Consider the following 24692-nt stretch of genomic DNA (forward strand, 5'->3'; position numbering starts at 1 on the left):
TACCCCCAGGCCCCTCCTCACAGCCCTGGCTTCTAGGAGCGAAGCCCTACAGGACACTTCGGTACAAAGCAATCCTTGCATAGGTGAGCACTGGTGAAGCACCCCTGCCACCCAGCAAACTGCAGGATTCAGACCTTTTCCATAATTGCTTCTTACCTTTCCAACTGCCACTAGTAATGAAGACCCCAAAAGCTCCTAATTTTGACAGTGCTTTCAAACGGACACTTGCGATGACTCACCTCATGCAGATGAGAGACACAGGTGAAGAAGCACTGTTGGGCCCAGGGCCCTGCAGCCACCGTCCCATGTGGGGAGCTGTGGTGCCCTCTGAACTCTGCATCACACAGCCTTGGGGTGTTAGAAAACAGAGTGACTACATTTAAAATCATGACAAAGGGACACATGCAATTACCTTGATTTCCACTGAGCCTGTAAGAAACAATGGAAAGGAAAACAATGTCCTTGTGCAGAGGTGGCATTATGCTGGGACTTGAGGGGACCAACTTAAGACTCAGCTTGTGTGGAGACACGTTGGATGATGCCTGACAAATTATCTAGACTTTTCCTGCCTTGCCCTTGTGTGAAGAAGAACAATTTCTTTCCTATTAATCCATAAATGCTGCTGGACCGGAGGTCTGCTTCTGTGTAAAGCAGCAGGTTCAAAACAAGACGAGAAGGAAGTTCCTCCCCCGGCACACTGAGTGCCTGCCGTGGGACATGGACGGCGCTATAAGCAGGTTCAACAGCACAGAAGTGTGGCAGGAAGATCCCCCCAGGCCCTTCAGTATGGTGACATCCCTTATATGGTAGGTCTCTGACCAGCAGGTAGCTGGCTGTGGGGCGAATACCACCAGGCACAGCACCAGCATGTAATGGAGTAAGACTGTCTTCTCAGTAGCAGTGACCACCTACAGTACCAGCGCCTGAGACAGCAGACCTGGTCCGCAGCGTACACCAGCAATGAAATAACTCTCCACCATGATGCGATAGAGGAATTCAAATGATGATCACCTGAGACAAATCACAAGGACTACATGTATAAGCACAACCACACCACAGAAACACGTTTCTGAAGGTAGCAGTGGTGCTTCAGCTGCCATCTGCGCCAGAATTCTGGGATTTGGAGCTTTAATCCCTGTTCTGTCAGCCTAAGTCATCCCTAATATGACCATCAAGTAACAGGGAATATCTAAATTATCCCGGCAAAACCTAGAATTTGGAGGAAGCATGTAGACATTGAAGAGCACATTCCAGTCCTGCTACTTGTCCCTTCAAATGCACTTCAAATCCTCACTACCAGCATTTAACTGACAGAGCAGAGCCAGAACTGAGGACAAAACTGCCATTAACACCATTCCAAAATTCTGCCGCATACCGCAGCAGTTTGAGCGATTGCAGACTAACAGCAGCCACTGAAGCTGAACTAAAGCAACAAACATCTGGTGGCAGTGCACCTTCTGCTGAGCCTCCCCAAGTTCGTGGCTGAGCGTCAATGCCCTGTGATGTAGAGAGGCTGAGGAGCAATGTGACCTCTGAGCCTCTTCTGGGGAGCAAAGCCCAGCCCCGCCTGGATCCTCATGGCTGCTAGGTCTGGTTTGTGCTGGTGCACATTATTATTGTTTGGTCCCTGGACACAGCAGAGGCTGCAAAAGCTGCAGTTGCAGCAGTAAGGTCACCTGCTTGCAGGAAGGGCTTCCTCAGCAGAAACCAGCTGCTGCACTGCTGGAGACCAGCAGGGCACGATCTGCTGCAGCCATAGCATGCCCAAGGACTCACAAGGACCAGGAGGACAGAGCGCTGCATTTTGGGACCTACGCGATTTCCCCGCTTTCTCCACCTCGAATAGGCTGGAGAGCCTTCACAGCGGCTCTTCCACCACCGCTTAATGTCATTGCTTGCTGGCTTCAGTGAAGCTTGAGGAAATAGTGATTAACAGTATTCACCCCGAACCAGGGCGTACACACACCCCTCCTTTTAGGTAACCTGTAATGTATTCATTGCCTTATTTTCATACATGCTGATTGAATAGCGATTTATTCCTCCAGTACTAGGCTGGTCCCCCCATACTAAATGTGAAATCTTTATTCGCACCAACGTCTAAATCATTGTTTTCTGGCGGTGTAGATCATGTGGCAGAGATTATTAATAGCTCTGGTCTCTACACCACTTGACACGGCGCTCCAGCTGTCATTCTGCTCCCTGGCTCGTATGATTCTTGCACTGGTGAAGTGCCAGGCCCGGGCCGAGCCCATCAGTCACTGTCACCCAGCACCCAGTGATGAATAGCCCCGCGAGCGCTGTGGCGGGGCCCCGGCTCCTGTTCACACGCGCCTGACTTTTACCAGCTCCAGCCCGCCAGCTGAGGCTGGTCCCAGCTGAGGTGGGCTGCAGCGACCTGGAAAGACCACCCCCCCGTGCCACAGATTAGTTAAAAATGAAACAAATCCTAATGCGATCATGTCACTAATTATGCATTTAATTCAGTTATAAGGAGCTAATGGCTCCCTCAGTGACAGCTTTCACTGCTAAAAGGCAATTCATTCCTGAAACTGAGAAATCTAATTACACAAAATGCTTCGTCCTAATCCTTTCAAAGAATAATCTTATTTGTAGACATTAACATCCCAGATGCTGCTGCTGTTTGTCCATTATGACAGTGTTTGTCCTGAATAATGTATAAATAGCTCTTTCTGGACAGTTGCATGTCACTAAATCAATACAATTTGCTGCCTTCTGTTACATTAAGTCAGCCTGGGCAAGCTGGAGAAAATTAACCTTTTGTTTCCCACTCAAAAGGGCCTTTGAAATTAGAAACAAGAAAGGGCTGGAGAGCCTATAGGAATCATGAGGTCTTTTTTTTTTTTTTTTTGAAACCTACAAAGTGTTCGGCAGAATTGCAGGCTGGTGATGGATATATCTTCAGGAATATTGGCGGCACATTTCCAGGCAGCAGGAGAAGCACAAAAGGAAAAATTGTATTCTCCTTTCTAATCTCCTCCTTAAACTTTTCAAGTTTCCTTTACCGAAGCAGCTTAATTACAGTAAATTCTCACCATAGCGTTTTGTTGTCAAGGGAACAGTGCTGCTGCTGAGATGGTCCTTGACAGTTGTAGCTCCCACCGTGAGTGACAGCAGAAGCATCCCCGCAGTGTTGCCCTCTACACAAAAAGCCCTTCCAGCAGATGGAAAACCCTAGAGAATAGAAAGTCTTTTTCTCATGTTGTGCGCAACTGAGAAGATGAGCTGAAGGCATGCAGCTTCACATAGAAGTACCACCAAGTGTAGAGCTTGGTTTCTCTTGTAGCCTGTTTATTGCATGCAGCAAGTAATAGCTGCCTTCACCTACTGCTGTGCAACAGCTCACACTTAGTTTTAGTAGCGGGGTTCCAAACTTCTGTGTCATGACCTAGCAGTATCCCAAGAGACAATCAGTGGATTTCTCAAAAGCCACTCACCTTTAGGAAAGCCTCCAAGATACTTGTTTCTAAGCCATAAACCCTGGCCCTACCGAAACCTCTGCTTTTGCCAGGCATCAAGAGGGCAGCTGAGCAGTGCTCAGGGTGGAGACCAGGGCTCTGGTTGAACAGGAACTCACAGCTGTTACCAAACTTGTACTTCAACTCACAGTAAGGATGAAGGGTACGTACTTAACGTTCCACCATAAAGTCATTAAGAAGTGAAGTTCCTGGAAAAAAAAAAATGGCACTAAGGAATTATGCCCAAGCTCCTTGCCAAGTAGAAGTGACACCTCCGGCTCTTATTTTTTCCCTGGACTTCTGTGTGTCCATGCAGGGAGCCTCAGAGCAATGTCGCTAATGCACTGCCTTCTGAAACACCACTGAGGGAACTCAGCAGGCAGAAGGACTGGGGGAAATTACTAAGTAATCTGCTACCCAAAGAGTGCAGAGTGCCAAGCAGAAAATGCCAAGGCTCCCAATTGTGATTTCACATTATGTTTGGGTTCCGACTTAGTAGGAAAGCTTTCAAAGGGCCGTCTTCAGGGCACAGAACAGATGAAAAAGGGAAACCAGAACAGAGAGAGCTTCACCAGCACAGATGCACGTGCCTGTTCCTCAGACACAGGCTTGCACAGAAGTGCAAAACCACACCCTTGCCAGCATGCAGCTCTAACAGACGCTAACGGCATAGGAAGAAATCAAAAGCTTGCTCTTGGAAACAAAAATCAAATAACAGTCTATTTACCCGGAGAACTAACAGTACAATAAAGCATTCACGTCTGCCATCCTGTGAAAGGATAAATGAGGGAGCTCCTCAAGGCTGTACATGCACTGCACAGCATTAGAAAGATTCCCTTGCATGGTGACAGCAGCCATTCTGATTCCCTTCCAGACAGATAAACCACATCTGATGGCAGTACCCATTCCATTTTACTGTGATTTTAGAAGGGTCCTCTCCCCATTTCCTTGTTTCACAGATTATTTTTTTCTCTTCCAAGCCCACATGAGTTGCTTCATTTTACATTCAAACACTTCTCAGGGCAAGTTTCTGCTATGAGGACTGCAATTCAGCTCCCCAGGATTTTTTGACATCTGTGGCTTCCCTGGCCAACTGATGGCAGCTGTTTGCTTAACCAAGTTTACCTTTGCTTCCTCATCCTACCAGCAGCACATCTGAAGTGCTACTGACACAGCTCCTTTTGCCGTCTTTCCACAGCTTTCCATGTGGTCGGATTTGCAGGGTCTCAGGCCATATCTCCTTGTGAGAGCAGGGAGTCACCTGCAAAATCGCAGTTTTTTTCTTGAGGTCCTAACTATTGCCTTCTTCCAGAAAAGAAAGGTGCCAAACACCCACCCTTCCTCCCAAACTAGGAGACTGCTATTTAAAATACCCTGGCCGCATGCCCCACCTGGGCTCGCATTAGAGGCAGAAGCGAAACACTACAGCTCTCCCATGGCTGCTGTTCCATGAACTGATGACCTCAGCCAAAGTAGGATGACTCCACAATCTCCATACGAACGCATATCTTTACTCTCTTCAAGTCAGATTCACAAGGCACTTACCAATTATAATGGTTTTGGTTGCCAAGCTGATTTAAGAATTTCTAGCTTTCTCTTATCCTAACTGCTTGGTCTGGCTCTGGCACCGGACTGAAGAAGGGGCCGGGAATGGAGCATGGTGATGTTTTTAAAACTGACTGCACCACCACAGAAAATATGAACCCCCTTCTTCAGACTCCCTGCTGTTACTGCTCTGTGGCTAGGAGGAGGAGATAGATAGGTAGTTATGTCAGGTCAGCACTTTCCACATGTACTAAATGTATTTAAAATATTCACTGTATCCATTTGAATATTTTTAGGGGGATTAATTGTTCAAATCTAAAAAGTTTATGCCACTCTAATGGACTACTAATGGAAGAAGCTTTTAAAAACGTCTCTGCATTGTTCTGAGACCAGACTGTGACCTAGCCACCAGGTATAATATGTACCAATATCTATCTTACCCTGTGAAATTTAGATTGCAAATCTGTTATGATAGAGTCTGTGTCTTTATGTATTGTGCACTGCTGAGCAAGCTCACAGAGCTCAATAAATAATAAGTGGTAGGAACTTGACCTTGAATATTAAATGTGATCTGAACCATTCTTCACCTAGATTTTCGGGTTCCTTTTTCCCCAGAAGCTGTATCGTGGGGACTGAAGGGCAGCTGTGACAGAAAAGAGAAGGGAACACTGCCTTCTTGTGGGGCTGGCTCTGATTTTGAGTCATGGCTGTTTTCCTTACTGATGAAGACAGGGGGACGGCACTGCCCACCTTCCCCACAGGGTTCCTGGCTACACGTGCGGACAGCAGAAGCCTTATGGAGGAGCTTACCTGGGGCAGGAAATGCAGCTTCCCACAGGATGGCTTTCAGGTCCCTATGCCAAACCCAATCCGACAGATTCTGGCAAGAAAACGTAATAAAGCTGTTTGGCAGCGTAAAGCCTGCGTCTCACCAGCTGCAAAAAGAAAAGGCCATGATTTTGTCACGTATTTCAAATAATCTTGGGAAGACCATTTTGCCTTGATCATCCCCAAAATAATTCCTGTACTGGTTAAAGGAAGACAAGGATAAAACACCCAAGCACCATCTACTGACCACAGTGGTTTGAGTGGGTGCCTGGAACCTCGTTTAGTTAACAGGATATCATCAGGTTACTAACTTATTGCTGTTAGTGAAGAGGCCATGTAGAAAGGGCTTTCTTACAGCTCTCATGATAAATAACAGTTCCCTTCTGCTTAGTCAGTAACTATTGCTTACCAGTGGGTTTAGTTTTCATTTAATTAAACAAATCAGACATAGCATCTGGTTACCTGTAAGAAAAGACCACAGAAACTGGCACATGCAGAGTAAGGAGTGTGAGGAAAGCAGTTTTTGATATATTTTTATTTCCAAAGGAGTCATGGTTCTTCAGAAAGTCCTTTTCACCCCACATGGCGTACACTGCCACTGATCTTTGCTGTGGAAAATTGCTGGAGAGAATAAAATACACATGCAAGAGACAAGGGCTGGGGAGCAGAGTGTGATGCAGACGATTTCTACTCCAGTGGAGATGAGAACGGTATAGTACTTTGGTTTGGAGCTTCCCCGTGCAGGGGCTGCCTTCTGCTGCTGAAATACTAAGGACTGCCGTGGCAAAGCTATGAGCTACAACACTGCCTGAAGAGCTGGCCCAGATGAGAAGAGAACCACTTCTGCTACAGGAGTAGGGGAATTAAGAGATCCAGAGCAGAGAGGAAGGCATGGATGTGTGAGTATTACATGGACAAATCTGTCTCCTGATTAAACAGTGCATAACAACCGCATCGATGGGCACAATAAGGGAATCCCTTTGAATCACCAAGTCTTTGGAGTTTCCAGGTGCACTTAGAGAGACCACACAGCCAAGGCAAAGAGCTGAGCCTGTCCTGTGAAAAGGAAAAGCATGGACTTTTATCATACCAGGGCGCACATGTGCCCAGGGATAGCCTCAGGAAAAAAACAGGGGGAAGGAAAGACAGGGAACAGTGAGTTCCTGACCTCTGGCTCAGGCTTGCTGTTCTCTCGTTTCCAAAGTGAGAGAGGGTGTACTCTGGGTTGTATCTAGTGTTATCATCACGCATATGAACCGAAAAATGAGTATTACAAAGCATATCCCAACTAAGTCCTCTCTTCACACTCTGGAATAGCTTCCAAAAGGAAAATCTATCACAATGTGATTAAGGAGGGAAATTATTAATGCATTTATCCCCCTCAAAATACTGCTGGAGAAATTGGCTGGACACTGGCTACAACACTATACTTTCCAACTGTACTTTCATGTTTTCTAGGTTTCTTCACTATTAGACCATTTTAACAGTCAGTGAGAAATAAGAAGGAAATGATCATGAGCATGACGTGCCTTATGAAGACGGAATGAACATCATCAGTTTCAGAACTATCAAAAAGCTATAGATGCATTTTACCTTAATATATATAGATGCAATTACCTTAAAATGTAAAATGAGTGTGATGTTACTGCTTATCCAATGATCAATGCAGCAACACTGTCATTCCAGCTGAAAACAGCAAGGTGATCCACGCACAGCACCAAAAGGCTTTGTCGCTTGGGAATGGCACATCAGGCACACCACTTGCACTGCGCACCCAAAATATTGAGGTCCCTTAGAGGTCATTGGAACAGCATCCAAAGAGTCAGATGCACAGGAAGAGCAGCGTCTGGCAGGCCACTGCTAGCTCTGCTCTGCCACACGGCTCACTGGCAAGTTAGTGTCTGCCTGAGCAGCCTGTGTGGTCAGGCAGAAAACACAGCTGCGCAGCAGGGCTTAGGCACCCCTCCATCACTGTCACTAAGTGAAATGGAGGGCCCTTACATCATTTCATTTACTATTTCAATGATTACATAGATCATTGCCTTCTCATTGTTTCAGTGATAGATTTAATTAACTTCCAATTAATCATGGAGGGTGATATTTAATGCTCAGACCTGCACCAAGCGCAGTGTCACAGACCAAAGAATATATTTTGAAGGCTTCAGTAATCAAGAGGTCATGGAAGATAGATGTTGCTCACCAAAAGAGAGAGAGAAAGAAGATAAATTTGTGTGTCCACTCTGCTCTGGCTAACTGTTTTAAGATAATTGTTTCACATCCAAATTATAAATTTCCAAAAGGCCCATCCATGCACAAAGCTAGATAAGAGGGAAGAAGAGGGGCAGGTTATAGGATCATCTTATAGACACTCCATAGGGCTGTAACTCTCATCTGCAGGCAGCAGCAGCGTTTGCAGCTGCAGTGGTTAAGGCCCTAACAAAAGGGCAGAATGAAAATTTCTGTAAAGATACTTCTGTTTGGATAGAATGACTTAAACAAACAAACCAACTCAAATCAACAACAAAAAGGGGAGCTTCATTACACGAAGGGGGATTACAAAGCACAAACCCCGAATCTCATCTGCCGCCTGTCTGGGGGCCAGGTGTCAATGTCAGGCCATATGCCAGTGGCCTTTCAGGAGGGGCTGAAAAGGCCTCCATTAGAAATAAGAAGCCCCATTATTTTAACTAGAAACATTTCATTAATGGCACTCTCCTCATGTATTCTGACGAAATACTTGATGTGCCTGTATCACTTCCGAGAAAATCAGATAGTAGACATTACAGATCTTTGGGGCATTAAAAGCAATTTACTTCTTTTTACTCTTTTGGCAGCATTCAGGTCAGGCTTGTGCCTAAGAGGATGCCCAAAGGCACTACTGCTTTCCACCTCTGTGCTGTGCTGCCTGTCTCAGTGCCACTCCTTCCGCTCAGAAAGGGTCACGGCAAAGGGGGAATGCTTTCAGACCCTCCTAACAAGCAGAGCACCTAAGCCCATCCTGTGTAGGGCAATTTCTTCTGCAGTATGTAGAGTGAAAGCCAAATCAGTGAGAAAGAAAGGAGCAAGTCTGTGCTTGCTGAGAAATCTTCCTGGAAGGCTTTCTCCCATGCAGGCAGTCCTGGCCAACCTGACACTGCGACAGTAAATTCAGCTATGTGCATGTGTGTGTATATGTGAGTGGGATGGAGGCAGAGCAGGAAACCTTCTAACAAATGCAGAGTATGATTCTTCCCTTTCCTTTCCTATGGCTAATCTCTGAGTGGAAAGTAATTATCTTTCCCATGACTTTAAATCTCTCTCTCTGGTATATTCTTGCCTGTCCAACATGACTTTACAACTCCTTCATCTGGCACACAGCTGGCATGCCTCACGGTAGATTCCTCTAGAGAGTGATTTAAAGTTGCTTTCCATCAGTGTAAAACTAATGAGCAAGAAACATCTTGACACATGGTAACTGTAAGCAACACACTTGGTCAGCTGCATACGAGCAAGACACCCTCACTTAAGGCTTTCCAACTGTTCTTGTACAAGCACTCACAAGGCTCAAAGCCCAGGATGCTTATTTATTGGGATCTTCGCTTACCCAGGTGTCTCTTTTCAGATAGACACTCCACACTTCTAATACAGCTTCCCATCTGGAAGTGCTGCTTCTCTCTCCCGCTGTTTCTAGAGATGCACTCTGGAATTGATCACAGTTTTATATCACAGGATATGCCCACTGCTTTCGATTAAAATAAATAAATAAAAAAATAATCAACCTGAAGCTTTTTTTGTAGCGCTGAGCACCACACTACCTCAGGACCATGTCACAACAGAATGAATATGGTCTGTTACTTTCCTCCATGATGCCAGACTTACCTCAGCTGAACTAAAAGCACTGTGAAATCATTTCAGATTTACAAAGCCACACATGAGAAGAGAGTATGACCCCATCTAATTTATCTTCACTTCTCCCCCGTGAAACAGAGAAGCCTGAACATAAACAACACCTTGGGCCAGCCTTTTCTAACACAAATACCTAAAGCTAGGCTCCAAGCAGATTCAGGCCTCTAAAGGTAAGCATCCTCATTCACTTCACCTTGATCTAAATAACTCTTGAGTGACAGGAGTTTCAGGGATTTGGCTCACTTGAGCGCTAGCTTTTTTATTTAGTACCTGGATGGGATTCTGTGGTCACTTTCAAAACCATGAACACAGCTGAGGTGATACTCACTCAGCATCTAACAGCTGAGCATTTACAACTCCGTGCTTCAGAAGCCACGTTTTTCATAGCCTAAATTTGAAACATGTCAGCCATAACATATCCTTAGCACAAACTCATCTGTGGAGAATGCCTTCTCCTCCCATGTGTGAGAGACCACTTAGTAAGCACTTGGGGAGCACTAAGACTCTCTAAGGCCCCTGGTGCTGTCTTACTTGAACATACATAAGGCGAGGCTTGCATGATCCCAACCAGATGCAGTTGTGGGAAGCAAAACAAACAAAACAGAAGAAAGCCTTTACTCACAACACATGGAAGGACAGATTGAACACACACTTTTGTGCCTGGAAGTCTGTGTGCTTTTTCCAAAACATAACAGTCTTCCAGGAAAGAGGTTCCCAAGCCTGGAAGACTAAACACGCCAAGCAGGCCAACATTACCAAACTAACACCAAATTCACAGGCATTTTCCTTTAAGTACTGTCACTTATAAGTCCTTAGTCTACTGTGTACTTTCTGCCTTCTCAGTGCCTCCTAAGCTGTAATTACCAACAAATGCTTTCTCCTCTGCTCTTTGTGACAAAAGCACTTCGAAAAGCCACCTACTTGTAAAAAAAAGACAATAAAGAAACCTGCAAGCTCTGTGGGCACCACAACTATTCCTCTCTGCATTGAGGCCGAGAAGGCAACACAAACGGGGTGCTGTAATGTGCACCAAAGTAAAATTAAATGGTACAACCAAATGGAAGTGTCAACACAGAGAGCAGCCAGAAGGGAGGTTTGTGCCTCAGAACGCCTTTCTGCTGCCCCACTGAGGAGGCAGGCCTCAGTGATCTGACCAACAGAAAGCCAGGGAAGATGCTACTAGCAACAGGGAAGAGGTTTCCATAGGACTTCTACTCGTGACAAAAATTAACTGGATTTGCCCCAGCTCTGCTGAAAACACTGGATTATGAAGCCTGAGCAGCCTCCCCCTAACACCCCTCTTGCAGATGACAGTACTTGGCGATTGCCTTCATTATACCAATGTGTGAGGAGCTCTGTAGCTAGAGGGGCTTTCTTCTTCCTGCTGCCCGAAGCCTAGTTCCCATTCCCAAATGCAGCTCCCCACCTCCTGGACAGGCACAGACCTCCAGCCAGAGGGGCACCCTCTGTGCTCCCCTTGCACCACGGGAACACGCTGGCTCCACCTCCTGTGAGGGCTGCAGAGCTGGCTGCAGAGCGCAGTGACGCACATTGATCTCCCCATCACATCTCAGTGCACTTGCAACTGTAGCACTCACTACAACACTGCCAAAGAAACACAAAGATCAGTCCCTTGCATATTCTAGCCTTCCTGCCCCATTACATGAGCACAGTATGAGCACTTCTTCAAAAGGAGCTCTGTTGGCACTGAGCAGACATGCAATATGGGGAGAGAGCAAGGACATGCACACGAGCGCGTGCATGGGCATGTACACATGCTGAACGTGCCACCCACAAGTGTGGCCCTGTCACTACATGACTGACAACGGGAGTGAGGTCTTGCAATGAGCCTGGTGTAGGAGTATCCTTCACTTGTATCTTCATTATTTAGCAGCCCCAGGCCACTTGGCCGCACTTGGGAATGCAGTGTGCCAGGGCCCTGGCACCTGTCCCTGCCCCGAGCGGGCCCCCACCTAAGCAAACGCATGCAGGGTAAGTGATGGGAGAGAGGCCCTACAGCAACGTGGCACTGCAAGATCCAGCCAGCTTGTCACCTGGCAAGCCCGTGGCCAGGCTGAACGTGATACCTAGGATATCCTGTGTGAATCCATTGTCCTGGCCACAATCCCTCTGAAACACTGCAGAATGAGAAGGAATTTCAGTTAGGACCCCAGAGTATCTTCTGCAAAGACACATCAAGATACTCTGAAAATGAATCAGCTACAAACCTATTTTCTAGAAAACAATGTCACTGCTTGCTGAAGGACATTACTTGTAGTTTGGATAAAAATAGCAGTACAGTGCTATTCCCCAGAGGCTGTATCCACAGTACCTTGCCACTCCCTTTCCAAACAGCACAGAAAGGAAGATCCTGATGGGTATGAATGTTGAGATGAGTTCCCATTTATTTACCAGGGGCAGACTGAGACCGCTGACTTATCCCAAGTCAATAAAGCAGCCTGCTGCCGGGGTCTTTCCAAGTCCCGTTCCAGAGTTTTCAGTTCCAGACCCTCCTGCTTCTTCTTTCCTTCCAGTGACAAGAACATGGAACAATCATGCAGGATTAACTTTGGATTTATTTTCAAGAGGCAGTACTGGATTTGGGATATGTCTCAGCTTTCAGTGAAGGCATACACAGGGATCTGAATGTAATGTAGTTCAAGAATACCACAGTGGGATCAGTTTTTTACAGGGAACTATCAAGACCTATGCTAAGCCTGAGTTAAATTGTGTTTCTTTGTCACTGCCTAGGATCCTCCTCTGATTCACTTTCATTTTCTCTGGCCAAGAGACCTGCACAGTGCATAGAGATAAATCCAGGTCATGCTCTCTGAAGGCGGATCGATAACTCCATCAAAAGCAGAGAAGATGCGCGTTTAACAGGTCTGTGCTCACTGATGGAGTTTGCAGATCAAGCAGGTATGCTCTCTTCCCCCCTAAGCTTGTGTAAGACGACATTTAGAAAAAAACTGCTGTCTGAATTTGTCGCCTGATGATAGTTCAGAGTCACACAGGTGGCCCTTCTGAAAAGTTAGGAACAGCAGGGGCAAAATCCTACTGCTTGCTGAAGTCGTGCTGCTTCCTTAAAAATATCTGGTGCTGGACACTGCAAATGCTGGAAAAGTTGAATTGCTGGTCTGATTTAAGGCAATTCTAAATCTTTCCAGCCGTCTACCTCTCCATTTACTTTCAGAGGTTATAAAACACCCAGGGACCGAGGAGGATGTTTATAGAGCTGAAGGCTCCTGGACATGCACACAGCGAGGAGACGTGACAGAAGTCCTGGGCAGCTGGATCCTGTTAACCTCAAGAGTTTAGGTTTAAATCTCTTTCTCTGCAGCTACTGGAATTCGCCTGTTCTTTGGGTCAGTGATGTAAAGGCTCAGAAAAGCTGTCAGGAAGAGAAGAAAGAGACAAGAAAAAAGGATTTGATCCTTTATGAAAAGACTAAACAATGCACATCTCCAGTGCTGGAACACTATTTTGGAAACATCCTTAGGCTGCCTAATTGCCTTCAACAAGGTGACTGCCAGACTCACTCCCTTTCTCAGCTCCTCCAAGGTGTTCCTTGTGTCCCTGCCCACGGGAGCCACGCAAAGCTGCTCCGTCACACTGACCCCCAGGCATTTGGTCACTCTAAGACAGATCTCCACTGTGCATGTGGGAGCACTGCGAAACCCACCATTCAGACATGCCCACAACACTGTCGGGTGCTGGTGTTTATCCCTTCTTTTTCTCAGACGGCCAAAACCCCAGCCTAAGATCACATCTCTTGGTACAGCACGTTGCTGTGCTGCATCTCCTTAAGTACTTGTTTATAGTGTGGTGTCCAGCTCTCATCTGGCTTTCACAGCCCAAATCACAGCTTTTCAGGTGCATTGATAGGTGGGAAGGAACCTCGGGCCGTCCGCTGGTCTGGACCTCCCTTGTAGCTCCCAAAAAAGCACTTGGAGTGTTTATTTCTGTATCCATGAGCACGTTATCACAGGCTTCTATGCTTCCAAGACAGAGCTTCTCAACATCTGAATCACCAATCACCTTAGTTTCCCAGTAGTCTTAACAAGGTGCTGTTTCACTTGACTGCACGCTTTAACTCTACTGACCTCTTACCTTGGTGCTCTTATTGTAACAAAAAAGCAAATATAATTCTGTATAACTACATGGCCAACCCCCCTAACAAATAACGAACAAGTTAAGGGGGCATCTGTCGACACACTGTCTTGATGGATTTCAATCTTGCAACCTCTGCGTCTCTTCCTCTGACTGCATCAGCTTATTTGGCCTAATTAATCTGAGTTTTCCTTGCTCGACAGAAATCATCCCCATGAAAAAGATGGAACTTGCAGATTCTGAGAAGGGTTTTTCTGTTTTGAAATATGAATGAGAACATGCTCCAGGCCATCTGGCACTGGCCTTAGTAAATTCCACAATGGATTTATTACAAATTAAAAAGGAATTTTGGAAGTCTATTTTTTTCAGATCATTCTAGCATTTACATATAGCTTGAGACTGCAGAAGTGTGGTGATGTGCAGTCAATACTTGAACAAAGGTTCCCCCCAAAATCATTCTTCACTTCTAGTGATTAACCCTAAGGTCTGGGGTATTGGTCTTTGTGTATAGGAGCAGATATTGCGGCTTCTCAAAGACAGAGTTGTTCTTGCAATAGAACAAATGTCATGGATAATTAATGTCTGGGAAGTGTTTGCCATGTTCCAGTGGGGGACGGGTGTACCCATGGAAGAAGTCAGCAGAACCAATGTGCACAACTCACCAGGCAAACAGGTGAAGTACCAGCATGCTGCCCACTTGCTGCCACTGCCTTTGGCTGAGGTGCTACCAGGCAATGTGCCGCAGAAGACACGGACCTCCTCTGCACTAGCCCAGGCAACTGCCAACCTAGAAGCAGCAAACCAAATGCATGCGATGCCTAAGCTCATGCGGTTGCTGTAAAGGCAGGAATGATTAAACTGAGCATTGCGAACATTAATGCAATTGCGCTGCTAACAAGACCTGAGCAAGAACCTCCATATGGTGCCATGCCAAACTGTTTGGGGAATTCAACAGGGCACATCACATCCCTTGTGTGATGCTCATAGGACATCAGTTTCCTATAGCTGTTTGGTGGAAATGTGCCCATTCCATGCAGGTCGGTGATACTAATCTGCCGGAGCAGCAGCAGGCACTGGGAGCTATCATCCAGCTCAGGAATGAGCGTGGGTTTGTTTCTCTGCTTGCCTGTTGTGAGACAGGAGCAGCATTTAGTCTTTTGAGCACAAAGGAGAGAAATAAAAATGGTGGGAGAGCAACCCTCAGGTACTCTGTTGCTGCAGGAGTAAGAGCTTTAAGCTGGCAATTTTAAAAGCACAGTTCTGTTAAATAAATAATCCAAGAAATTGGGAAAGCTGATTTTCTAGTCAAAGAACAAACTCATTTCTGAGTAGTTTCACTCACTTGGGAATAGTACACATTTAATAGGAAAGAAATACCTACCAAAGCCCAGAAGCAAGATTTACATTCAGCTGAATGAAAAAGGATACCAAAAAGAATTGCTACATTTTGGTGGAAATCTTTAGCTTTTAGCATTTGTGAATTTCGGAATACTTTCATTTAGAAGAGCTTTCACTGAAGCATGGCTATCCCTAAAAAAGAAAAAAGAAAAAGCAAACTTGCTGAAAAAATTAATTTCCAGTGGTTCAGTTATATTCCCCTAGGTCTTTAAAAATCTCAGATTGAAATGGATGAATATGCAAGTGCCACTTATTGACGGCCTCCCACAAGCAGTGAAATCCTTTGAAATCATTGTGGAGGTAATTGTAAAAGAAGTTATATGCATAAAATTACTTCTCTGGTGCAATACGGATCATAAATCAGTTCACAATCAATCCATCTGCAACTATTTCAATCTAGAAGGTTTAAAAATATGTATCTGTACGTAAAAACCCAAAGTGGAACGATCAGTAACAAAGGACCATGTGATTGAAAAATGTATTTCTCTCTTAATGTGATGCTGCACGCAGAAGCTACAGAATATTTTCATATTCATTGGATTTAGCCTGGCAACTTGCTGGCAGATGGGTTTTGTATTACCTAATAACAGTGAAAATGCTGGGACAACCCTGGCCACGGCAGTTACTGCACCAGGTAAAAGAAAACCGTAAGGCAAGTGAGAGACACCAAGATTCCTTGGGTTTTGTGCTCTTCTCTTCCCACCGCTCCGTTAAGGGTGCCCAGACCCAGACTTCTGCCTGCCCTCTGACAGGCATCAATGCCAATCACCACCCCAAACACCGGACTCCAAGCACAGCCCAAGTCCAGTCCAGGCTTTGAGTACTTGGTTTTGCTAATAGGGTTGGGATTACTTTTTTCCCCATCAAATGCTGCTTCTGTGTAAGATCAGAGGTGAATGGTTTGACTATATGTGTAGCATAATTTTATTTTTCCCTTAAACCTCTTGAAAGTTAAGAAGTCACCTGCACAGAAACACAAGGTCTCTCAGTGCTGCTGTACCTGGTCATTCCCTGTAACACTTTAATTGGTTTTAATGAACTGGCTTACAGGTGGGGAAGAAGGCACCAGCTGCAGATCAATCAGACCACTGGTGATGAGGGGAAAGCTGTGTTTTTCCAGAGAACCTGGCAGGCTAAGTATCACTAACAGCATTTGTGTGAGGTTCAAGCCAATTTGCAGCTAATCTTGTAAAAATACAAATCTCTGAAAACAAGGTGCTCTTTTTAACGGATCCTACACTTCAAAACACAACGATTTTTAAAGGTTCACAAGAAAGAATGGCAGGGTGGGCTGAGATGACATAGAGAGCAGGACCTCTAAGGTCCACACCCAAATTTTATTTCCTCCTAAGGAAAAACCTTACAGCAAGCTTGTAGATCAACTGCTTCATTTTGTAACTAGGAAAATATTTTAAAATGCTAAATAAATGCATTCAATGAACCTGGAGCTTTACAGGGGAAAAGACACTGCAAAAGGATATTTCCAAAGGACAACATGAGCAGATTCTGACTGTGTTCACATACTTACAATAACAGTAGGTGAAATACATTATTAGTGACTGTTGATGTTGACTTTTACATTTTCCAAGGGTAAGGTTTACAACTAATGAGTCCCATAGTAGCTCCATGTTACCAGAAATAACACCATTATAATATCAAAGCAGTAACCAGGGCACAGAGCAGACTGCAATACAAAGCTGGAGCGGAACCGTGCTTACGCTGTGAGTTTTGTCCCCTCTGCTTTAAAGAGATGAATTTTTAAATTAAAAAAAAAAAAAAAAAAGATGGTAGCTTTTCACCTCAGAAGTGATTTGGAAAATTACCTCTCACCTTCCTAAAGTTTCCCACCTCATGTGCTGTGGGGGCAGATGTCGCTTCCCTTTGTCTCGGGGCCTGCTGTGCAGCATCCCCTGCACTGTTGGGCAGACCCGTGCCATGCTGAGGGCCCAAGGCATGGAGCTGGGGCTCACGACTCTGCTCCACATCAGTGACAGGACTAAGGTTGCTGGGCTCTACTTGGAGTGCTGGATGCTGTCTTTCTGGGCAAAAGCAGATGGTCCTTGCTTCTGGCTTCTCAACCTATAGGATTTCAGCTTTTTACACAAGTCTGCTGGGAGGCGATGGCCTCTCGAAGCAGGCGTTAAGGAAACCTACCAGGTAGCCATGGGGTTGTGGGAACAGCCACTTGAGGCAAGCACCCGAAATACCTTCAGGAGCATCTCTACCCCAGAGAGATAAGGTTGAACACTGACATGATGTGCCCCCAACACAAACTGCTAGAAAGCAGGTACCCAACTGTCAGAATCATTTTATCATTCTGATCCAGAGTTCTTCGCTATGTATTTTTTTCTGATCTGCAAATTGTTCTTGAACATTTCCTTCTGCTGACTTTGAAGAACCAAGGCTACCCTGGGTCTTTCTCACCATTCATGCACATTTTTTTCTTCTTTTTTCCCCCCTCCCTCTTTAGATTTCTTTCTGTTTGTAAAAAAATTGTCTTGACATTGGAAAAGTTAGTGTGGATAAAAAAAAGAAAAGTAACTTGAATTCTATGGTCATGTTTTAAAAGCTGAAGTGGTTTTGAATGTTACATATGATATAGTCAAATCTGTTTAACAGAACTAGTTGAATGGAGAAGCCTTTTTCCATTCCACTACAATCAATGCTAAAAAGAGAGACAGGAAAAACCAAAGCCTGTTCAGCTGAAAGTTTTCATTGCCAAATTTTTCCCCTTTAAACAGAAAAAGCTTATCTAGTTGTACTGTAAAAAATAAATGTCTCATTTAAAGTAGTCAAAATGACATATTCCTGTGATATATACAACTTTTAAAACACTGTCCGTAAAAACTGAGTGTATAACATCACTGACACTGTGATAAAACACTCGCAGGAATGGTAAGATGCTCCTTTTATAGTTTTCTCACTACTATCAACAGACCTATGATATTCACACTGGAAAGCTGAGAAGGATCGTAATTAATTAGCTTTGAGCTCTGCCTACACATCTTGCTGATTTCACCAGGTCTGCTAGAAGTAAAAATCACGCTCCCAGTAGCTGCAACAGTAAATCACAGTCCCACAAGTGCCATTTAACAAAAATCTGTTCTTGCTGGTGTAACTTACTACCCACTCTTCACACGCCCCGTTGCAGGCATCAGAAGGCTTGCCACTTGCAGCTCTACCCAGTAAGACCAGGGTTGCAAGGAAGCAGCTGAGGCTCGCATGCAGAAGATTCCCATGAGGACAGAAGCACAGGTACCGCATGGTGTGCAAGTAGTGAGCATGAGGTGATGAACAAGGCAGCAGAGGCAGACAATGCTGAATACCAAGCTCAGTGCGACTTACCAACAAACTCCCTTATTTTACAACATGTTACAAACAGCGGTGTTTTCCTTTAGGGAAGCTGAAGTGGGCCATAATGTGCCACATGTTGCTACCTACAGAGAAGAGGATACTTGCCAGATAGGGGTTCAACTGCACTTTGTATCATCCTCTAAAATATTTGAAAAGCTGATCCAAAATATGGTATCATAAGAAAAACAAAAAGTGAGTTTTGAAGCACTGGCTGGAACAACCTGAAAGTTTCTATTCTGTATTCCATGGTCATAGCTTTTTGTTATGTCTTTTAGATAAAAGCAGTCCTGCTGGCTTCAGTGAGTTTAGGATTTAATACTTTTTCCACACACATTCCCATTTAAAAAAAAAAAAAACAACTTCTTGCACAAATATCCATGGTAATAAAATACACACGTACAATCACCTCTAACCCAACTAAATGCTTCCCAACACCTTTGCTCCACCACCTGAGCGATGCTCATTACTTTACATGGGCAGCTCCACAGAATGCAGCCTCCCCCTCCTTAGCTAACTTGACCATTGCTCAGCTGAATAAATAGTTTCAGGTAGCTATTTTTATCTTGGGTCCATATCCACTCCCAGAGACCCACCCACCCCTACTCCCCTGGCTACGATGCTTTCACAATGACTTTTTGCAGCAGGCCATAGGAGCAATGAATATCCTGTCCCATCCTTTCCCAGGGGCTGCCCTTCTTCCTTACTTCTCAGAGCTCTCAGAAACAGAGAAAGTCAAGAAAACACATACAGCTGATATGGGTTGTACTTCTTTTGCCCCATTTTTGCATTTTTTTCTTTTATTATTCCAAGTTTCCAAAATGATCATGACTTTCAGTTTAAAACGCTCCTTGAAGCGCACCAAAACATGACATTACTGCTTTGCATGATTTTCCTTTATTCCAACTCAGGAGCTACCTAATCAAGTCACAACTCTTCAGAAAGAAGCTGTAATTGCTGCTTAAATTGCTAGCATCCACAACAGGATCAGATCAGACATCTGTGACAAAGTCAATCAGTAACTGCTCCTGTGTAGCTTGTCTTCCTCAGAGCATTGTCTCCTTGGTATACGTTAAGAGGCCTTTACATACTCAAAAGCTCCAAAACTACATGATATTTGATTTTAAAATGCTGTAGTCTTAGCTATGAAAGTGATGAGAACAAGGACATCTCACTAGCTTTCTGCTTCTCATCAGCCACCACCTTCCCACACTGTCTCCTTCTTGCACAGAGGCACATGGGGTTTACTTGTGACAGCCCCGTGTGCACTACAAGAAGCATTTACCTGTTCTGGGGGAGGAAGCAGGGCATGGCCAAGCTTGTTTCATTACTGCAAAAAGAGCAGTCACTTCCAACAGCTGCAAATATTGAGAGCAAATTAACAAGACAAATTAACCGAAATACCAGGTGCGATACGCCTGCCATTTCACTTGACTGACATGCATATCTGCCCACTTACTATTACCTTAATGAAGATGCCATGAAATCCCCTAGTTACTTAAAAGGCAGTAATTAGTACAGTTTAAGCGTGCATAAACTGAGGAGTTGTCACACTATCCGCGCGGTTGGGTAGCTATTAGTGAAATGGGAGAGGGAACGCCCAGCATGCAAATCGCAGTCATTACCCTCTTGGGCGCAGCACGGCGGCTGTGCCAGGCGGCCTCCGGCCCCCGCCCGCTGCCGGCTGTTCCTCCCGCACCGTGCTGCACTGCACGGCCCCGTTTCCCGCTGCTGCCGGTGCAGGGCTGCGGGCAGGGGCTCTTCTGCTGCACGGGCCCTTGCACAGCTTGGGCTGCTGAGAGGGTTTGAGGCTTGAGGTTTTTATCGGTGACAATGTGCAAAATTCACCTGTTTTTCTTGACCGCTCACAATATTTGCAGACAAAACTTAGACAGAAGCATCTACCTGTAATCAGTGGGCATGGATCTTGCCAGGAGCACTGGGCTTACCGCAGGAACAGCCTTCGTCTCTCCTGAAGCTTTCAGTGAGAAACTGCATTTTCACCAGAAGAACTTTGGGGAGAGCAACCCCCTTCCAGCATGCCCAAAAAATCCCCAAATTCAAATTGTTCCTGGTCTTTTTCAGTGCAAAATTATTTTTCGCTAGTATAATGGAGACCTGCAAGGTAACCCCCTTGCTATGAACCCTGCCTTGCTGTGCCCTAGTGCAGTAACTGCACCGTGGGGATAGCAGGATGCAGAGGACAGAATCACACATTGTTAAGCTGTGTCGCAGTAGGAGCATCTTATCTCTTGTCTGTTGGGTTGAATTTTAGCTCATTAAACCAGACGGTGTTGTATTCATGTCATTTTAGTGCCACAGTCCTTTACTCCACCAGTTCGGTTTAAAAACCAAACACACACAAGATCTGTGACCACGACAAGCTTGAAATAGCAGATCTATGTGAAAACATCAGCTGATGTGAGTGGCTGCTTTAATGCATAACTTGCTGCAAATTTATATAAAAAATAAAATTTATATAAAAAATAAAATAAAATAATAAATTGCTGCAAATTCCACACAGCTGATCCAAAACAATGGTCAAAATTAAATCTCCGTATCAGAATAGTTCTGAACTTATGAAACACAGCTCATCATCTGAATTATTCAGCTGAGCTCATTCTCTTGGTCTTGTCCATAAAAGCTTCCAAGAATGTACTTTTTAAAACAGGTCAAAATGTAGTTCATTGCCAAGTCAGTGTATTTTTTTTGAGGGTTAGGGGGCTTTTTTTTTTTTTTTTACATGACTGATACAGAACCACAAAGATCTTGCAGAATAAACAAAACAAATGTTAGGTTTTTTTAAATAGAAATTTTCACAGTGATGATTAGTGGGCTGGGGAACTTTTACTTTACAAAGAGACATTAAAAAGGAAGTGGCTGTTTATCCAGTTCCTGGGAAAATAACTAAATGCTGGCTGGTATTTATTCAGCTGAATTATTAGAATAGCATTTGCTTCTATATTTAAAGTTGTGTCAGCATTTCCATTATGAAACTTAGCACTTAAGAAAATCAACCCAGAAGCAAATTGGTTAATAAATAAAAATAACCCCAATAAATCAAATTAGCATTTTATAAAGTTAAATTGCTTTTTAAATTCTGATGATTTAAAAAGATGTTGAAAAGAACAAAGAAAGCTTAGTAGCAAACTGTACCAAAAAGCCTTCAGGAGATGCTTTCATTCTGAGAACTATATAAAATGTCTGTAAGGTGAGATTTGAGAATCACTGAGTTTTTTCTCAGTACATATCAGAATAAAGACAAAATTGGGCATTATCTGCTGGACAATTTTGTCACTTTTAAGTTATTTTTCTATGGAAAGAAATGAACTCTTACTTTGAATTTCAGATAATTTCTGTGATATTTCTTATCATTTTATTAATGGTTTTGTTTATTAGAGGCTGCTTTCCCATTACAGAATTTCAGTGAACTGAATTTCTTAATAAGGATTTTGATTAATATAATTAAAAAGCCTTTTCTCAATAATTACTAAGTACTATTCCATTTGAAAGATATTGACACTCTCCTGAATATTTCAGGAATAATAATTTCCAGTGACTATAACAAATCACCATCTGCTTCTACTCAGGCAGTACGCATGTATCCACACTTGCAGTCCTATTAAATTGAAGCTACTCTGGTGTGCAAAGTTATGCACTTGAACAGGTTTTTGAAAAATCATCTATTCTTTTTTTCCACAAGCAACAGCTACAAATCCCAAGTACTGAAATTGCCAAACATGACTGTACGGAAGGGTCTCTGCCAGAACAACATGGGCGTTTTCCAGGTGCACACAGCCAAGAACGAAGCTAACCCAGACGTGGAAGGCTGCCATTTAGATGCTGTAGAGCTGGGTGCTGAGCAAGGCCCGTAGAGCCCAGCTGCTTCTTGGGACACCAGCTCACCCACCCTGGGACCACTGCCCCACCCCGCACCCTCCCTCCAGTGTCCCACCACCTTTTCCTCCTTAGTATCAGTCTGCGTTTTTGTCTCCAGTACTGGGAGAACCGACACCCCTCAGCAGGTGTCCCTGAGCGATGTTCCCCCTTGTATCTGTGCACACGCTCCCTTCGCTCCCTGTCGCCTGCCTGCCCACAGGACGAGAGGGACGACCATGGGTGTCTCCGCCTCAGCACTCCCCGCCGTTCGCTTGATGTCCAAGCCCTAACACCCTAACGCTTCTCGCTGCCAAAAGGTTCACCTGCAGGACAAACCCAGTGTGCTGGCACAATATGCGCCCTGTTGTTATTGATAACATTATTACAAGCTTAATCCACGGCTCTGCCTCTATTCATGGAACTGTGTTAACACAAACATTCCTAACATCGGTCCTGACATCCTTCAGATTACATTTAATGGGTGTGTGACCGAGGGTAACCCCCCCGATGCACAATCATGATGCTAAATGGTTTATTTATTTATTCTTCCTTATTTCAAATGGTTAAGATGATTAATGCAGCTACCTTTACTGCAGTGACCTCTGCTTTCTGGGGGCTGTCCTTGAAGGACATCCATTTAAAGAAAATGCTGATAAATCTAATCTCTCCTCCTCAGGCTATGCAAATGATGACTCTATTAGACCCTGTGAACACCTACTTCATAAATGTGAAAATCTGGTGGAAGAGACTTAGAAACTTCACTGGATGTGGCAATAATCCATACCAGAAAAAAAAAAAAGCTACTACAGCGAGTAGCGGTGGTGTAAAACATGACACTGCTGGAGAATGAGGCTGCACAGTTCAGATCGGCTGATGGAGAAGTAAAACACAGCCAGGCAACTGGAAATTTCCAGACGTTGTCTTTAAGACAAAGAAGGGATGGAAACTTTTCTGGTTACGCCGGCAAACTCCACAGTTTTACACAGGCGGTGTCTCCATATTTGATAGCTGTTACTACAAGTTCAAGAAGAGTATTTCATATTAACCAAATGAGAGTGATTTCTCCATTTCCTGCCTCCACCCTCTGATTTACAGGCAGATTATGATTTTCTTGGACGGTATTCATCTGTCAGAATGGTTCACCATGCAGTTCCTGCGAACAACCTTTTGCTCTAGAAAGTTTCTCAGGAGCATGGTTAGAGCTTGACTTGAAGACATCTCATTTAATCTCTGCTCTCCAACCCCTGCTCCAACATCTGAACACCCCCTGCAAAATCAACTGCAGATGCAAACGCACACCAATCTTTGCCAAAGATGCATTTGCTAAGTCATAATTTTGCTCTGAGTTAGATCATAGGATTGCTTTTTAAGAAGCTTTTCTAGTGATCTATTTCTTGTTTTCTATGCCTGCCCATACGGATGTGCTTACGGCAAAAGCACAGCAATGGCAGACTGTCACTTCTGGGTTGGAAAGGCTTTTCAAACAACGGAGTTCAGTATCACCTGCAAAGGACAGACAGACTAGGTGAATGTGGCCATATCTGGTAAACAGCAGCATTAGCTGAAGCTTTGGTAGTAGTCACAGTGGTCCAAGCATACAAATGAGGTGAAGTCAGCAAGATGTAGCATCTTTTCCAAGTCTCATTGAAATCTGTCATTTTATCCCCAAAATGTATCCATCAGTCATAGGAAAGAATCAAAAGAGAAGACCTTCTTCCCCCTGCAAGTCACACCTGGCCTACAGATGAGAATGATCCTTATACAGATAGGGCACAAAGTGCCTTTTCTCTTAACTTCTCTCAACAAAGAACAAGGGGAGTGCTGGAAAAGATGGTGGCAGAACCTAATTGCTCCTCGTTGACTTGGTCCTGGTTCCCTCTCATGTGTAATGGAGCTTAATACAGCATACCAGTTAGGATATGATATCTAAGAAGGAGCTAGAACTACCAGCCAAAATTTCTTCCAAACCAAACAAATTTAACGCTGGGTTGCATATTTTGTTGGCTAAATTATGTCTGTATTTAATTTGCACATGCCTGTGTATTTCTGAGTCAGCTGCACTACGAAGTGAGAAATTTTAAGAAAACTTGCTCTTGCGGTATTCCCAGCTGAGTCAGAAGTCAGAAGCATCCAGACCTCACAGAAAAGCCACTGGGCGAGCTTCCCTCCCGCTTTCTGGGCTGAGGAGGCTCCATGTTTGTAGACCCTTAGCTGAACACA

General features: G+C 44.5%; 2 long non-coding RNA genes across 9 annotated transcripts in view; both read right to left on the reverse strand.

Moving 5' to 3' along the window:
• Positions 1–1094: 1094 nt before the first annotated feature.
• Positions 1095–8169, reverse strand: LOC121069196. Of its 2 annotated transcripts, none has more exons than XR_005819328.1 (4): positions 6312–8169; positions 5832–5901; positions 4602–4737; positions 1095–3192 (listed from the first exon to the last, which is right to left on the reverse strand). It is a non-coding gene; the product is annotated as an uncharacterized LOC121069196 (long non-coding RNA). The 2 variants fall into 2 exon arrangements; XR_005819329.1 differs by lacking the exon at positions 1095–3192 and adding an exon at positions 3373–3685.
• A 1118-nt stretch (positions 8170–9287) lies between these two features.
• Positions 9288–24692, reverse strand: part of LOC121069194 — a 127216-nt gene continuing 111811 nt past the window's right edge. For 6 of the 7 annotated variants that reach the window (XR_005819327.1, XR_005819326.1, XR_005819325.1 and 3 more), the window contains one exon: positions 9288–13125. This is a non-coding gene — a long non-coding RNA (uncharacterized LOC121069194). The remainder of the gene's footprint in view (positions 13126–24692) is intronic. The other variant, XR_005819323.1, reaches the window with a different exon arrangement.

Source organism: Cygnus olor, chromosome 4 (assembly GCF_009769625.2).
Source record: "Cygnus olor isolate bCygOlo1 chromosome 4, bCygOlo1.pri.v2, whole genome shotgun sequence".
In the NCBI taxonomy this organism is placed as follows: Eukaryota; Metazoa; Chordata; class Aves; order Anseriformes; family Anatidae; genus Cygnus; species Cygnus olor.